The sequence below is a fragment of the Streptopelia decaocto genome (assembly GCF_964273445.1).
Source record: "Streptopelia decaocto genome assembly, contig: HAP1_SCAFFOLD_65, whole genome shotgun sequence".
In the NCBI taxonomy this organism is placed as follows: Eukaryota; Metazoa; Chordata; class Aves; order Columbiformes; family Columbidae; genus Streptopelia; species Streptopelia decaocto.
Genome location: NW_028115796.1, coordinates 623,628 through 627,283, shown reverse-complemented (window position 1 = coordinate 627,283; position 3,656 = coordinate 623,628). Strand labels below are relative to the sequence as shown.

At 50.1% G+C, this 3,656-nt stretch overlaps 1 pseudogene across 1 annotated transcript; it reads left to right on the top strand.

Moving 5' to 3' along the window:
* Positions 1-487: 487 nt before the first annotated feature.
* LOC309452600 (tumor necrosis factor ligand superfamily member 10-like) lies at positions 488-2,546 on the top strand (annotated as a pseudogene). Its single transcript, XR_014186715.1, has 3 exons — positions 488-678; positions 1,025-1,152; positions 1,473-2,546. The product of XR_014186715.1 is annotated as a tumor necrosis factor ligand superfamily member 10-like (transcript).
* The last annotated feature ends 1,110 nt before the right edge of the window (positions 2,547-3,656 follow it).

Below are 3,656 nucleotides of genomic sequence, written 5' to 3'. Positions count from 1 at the left end.
GGAAGCCTTCCCTTGTCGCACCAACCAGGCACAAGAAACTGTAAAATGGTTACTAGGGGAAATAATTGGATAGGGGACCACACTTCGTTGCTCAAGTGGTAACACAGTTTGGGAATTAAATGGGAATTACATACCCAATGCATGGAGACCCCAGTCTAGTGGACAGGTGGAGAGAAAGGAAGAAAAAAAAAATAAAAAAATCAAACCTAAAAAGGCAACTTAGCAAGATTTGTCAGGAACCAAAATTCAATAATGCTGAAGCCGTTGCGTATTAGGATTAAACCTAGGATCGGAATGTTAATAAGCCCATACGAAATTTTGTATGGCAAACCATATGAAGCACCTGATCCAAATCCAAGTGTGTATGTAAAGGGTAATCAGAATTTATATAATTACGTGTTTCACTTGCTAACAGCGGGACAGCAGCGGGTGAACCCCAGCCCGGCCCACTCCGTTGCCGGAGGGGACAGTGCAGCGCTGCGTGGGGACCAGCCCTGCCCAGCCATGATGCTGCCCGCGGCCGGTCCCAGCCCTGGGCAGGCCTGCGGGGCCATGCTGGTCGCCACCGTGTTCCTGCAGTCCGTCTGCATGGCCGTCACCTTCCTCTACCTCACCAACGAGCTCAAACAGCTCCGGGACACGTACTCCAAGAGCAGCATCGCTTGTCTCACTAGGGAGGTGTTGGAGCGATAAAGGACTCAGCAAAACAAGTCGATTCAACGTGAATCACGCTAAAGCCATTTATTACAGAAACAAGCCTCCTTATATATGCAACTATATTCTAATCATGCGTCCATGCTCCAAGCATGGATTCGCTAAATGAGTATCGTGGGCTGTCCGTGCGCTGGAGTCTCACTGGTGATACGTCCGATGATTCACGCCACGCCAGGACCCCGCTGATTGAGGACGCCCCTCTTTCTCACAGCAGGTTCTGTTCTCAGCTTCTTGAAGTGGCCTTGAGATTCCTTTGAGCCTGACTAATTCAGCAACAGATCTTTATCTATCAAAACCCCTCCACAGGGAGGAAATTGGAAATTTCATCCAAAACTTGGATCTAATTGAAAGTGAAGACAGAGCAGCTGACCCCTGCTGGCAAGTAAAGTGGCACCTGGGAAAGGTAATTTAAAGGATGTCGAAAAGCTACGAGGAAAAGTAGCCTTAAAAGTAGCGGCTCACATTCTGGTAATTGTGAAAGATTTTGAAGAGATGTTTGGATTATATAGCTAATGGTCAGGAAAGCTCCTCCCTTTCATTTAATTTTGCCCCTCATTTCCTTTTTGCTTTGCTTCTCACTTTAATACTCTTTGAGATAGAATATTTAATTTCCAGGTCTAAATTACCTAGAAAATTTTGGAGTTTTGTTTTTTGTTTTGTTTTGGTTTGGTTTGGTTTTGTTTGTTTGTTTGTTTGTTTTGTTTTGTTTTGTTTTCTGGTGTGGAGCTATGTGACATCTTTATTCACCTTATCTTAAGGTCTCTTTATGCACATCAACGCTGACAGAGTGCTGACGCTGTCACAGACCGATGGGCAGCAGCCGCGTGGTCCCATCAACAGGATTGTGGCACATCTGACAGACGACAGCAACAGGAAGAATTCCCTGTCCCCATGCATAGATTTCTCACCCAGGAGAGGGAATGAAGAAAGAAAAAAACAAAACAAAACAAAACAAAACAAAACTGGGAATCATCAAGAAAAGGCCACTCTTTCCTTTACAATGTGGATTAAAGAAATGGCGAGTTAGTGATACCCCAGACAGGCTTTTATTACATCTACTCACAAATTTATTTTCATTTCCATGAAAACAAGAACGAGGATTCAGATTTGTTAGTACAAGTCAGGAACCCCAAACAGCTCGTTCAATATGTTTACAAACTGACTAATTACCCAGAGCCCATTTTGCTCATGAAAAGTGCAAGAACAAGCTGCTGGTCTAAAAAGGCAGAATATGGACTTTACTCCATCTACCAAGGTGGTGTGTTTCAGCTGAAAAGAGAGGACAGGATTTTCGTCTCCATCAGTAATGGTGACATAGCTGACATGGACAAAGAAGCAAGTTTTTTTGGAGCCTTTATGATTGCTTAAAAGATGAAAACCGTGCTCCAAAGAAACCATGATGAGGGTCAGTTGTTGAAAGAGCTGATTAAAATGGAGTGAAAATGTATTGTCTAGGAATAGAAAAGCATTTTCAAAGGGGGGAAATGTTATAGTTGTAACTAAGTTTTGTAAACTATATCCAAGATTTTCACCTTATCTTGAAATTTCACAGGTTGTATACAAGTTTTATCTCTTAAGTTTGAGAATAGAGAACTGAAAGTTAGTTCTGTTAGTTCTCAGTGAGTCCTCATCTTATCTTGAATGGATAGGATGTACTGAGGATGCACATTTAAGAAATCTGAGTATTTTACATGATTTCATAATGAATGTAGGAATAGTGTGCATGCGCGGTGACAAAAGGTGAAAAGTCCACGGGCGAAGAAGACTCCTTACTTCATCCTGAAGAGCCCCTGAATGACCACCAGAGGACACTGCACATGCTTAGAGTAGTTCCAAGGTGTTGCAACTGATATTGTGAAATAGTTGTGAAATCTGATGAATATGCAATACATACGTTTTAACCCTAATGAATCTGTATGTACTGAAATTGTATAAATGTAGTGGAGTTCGAATCAGTGGTGGAAGCCAGCTTTGGGTGTGAAGCCCTGGTTTCCCAGCGCTGAAATAAAAGCATCGCATAGAACTACGTCCGTGGTTATGTGTCTCGTTTGCTAACACCCCTGGGCCCGGCCCCAGCCCCGGCCCCGTTCCGCCTCGGCCACCTGGCGCTCCCGCTGGGCCCACGACGCCTCCTTCACCTCGGTCACGAACACACACGGCACCTCCCGCTGCCCCGCGCCCGCCGCCTCATGGCCCCGGCACCCGAGCCCGCCCGCTCCCAACCCGGACCAGCGCCGGGCGGAACTGCGGCTGCACCGCCCCGCGCTGCCCACGGGAAATGGAGTCCGGCCCGCCCGCCGCCAGGAGCCCCGCGACGCACCCGAGCGTGGGGAGGGCGGCCCGGGACAGGGCGGGACAGGCGGGCGCGGTGGCCTCGGGGCACCTCCCCAGCAGCCCCAGCGAGGCGGGGCCTCCCCTCTCGGAGGCGCCCAGCCCGGCCGCGGGCCTGGGGCAGCCCCAGGGCTCCCGGCGCCGTTCGCTGTCCAGAGCGGCTCCCCCTGTGTCAGGGCCGCCCCGCCCGCCTGTTTTCGGCTCCGGGCTGAGGCAGCGCGCCCTGGCGGTGCCGTTGGTGCCGTGGCCCGGCAGCCGTTCCTCGGGCTGTTCTCTGCTTGCCGGGGTGCCGCACGCCTGGCTGGGGCTGGGATGCGCGGGCCCCGGCGCGTGGGGAACTCGCTGTGTGGGTTTGGCCCCGTCAGCACAGGGGCCTCCGGGTGGTTCCCGGGCTCTGCGCCTCGGGATAAACCTCGGGAGCTGTGCTGGGCTGGCCCTGGCTGGACAGCAGGTGCCCACCAAAGCTGCTCTGTCACTGCCCTCCTCAGCTGGGCAGGAGAGGAGAGAAACAAAGCACTCATGGGCGAGACAAGGACTGGAGACATCACCGACCATCACTGCCACAGGCAAAACAGACTCCACCACTGGAAATTAATTCATTACCAATCAAA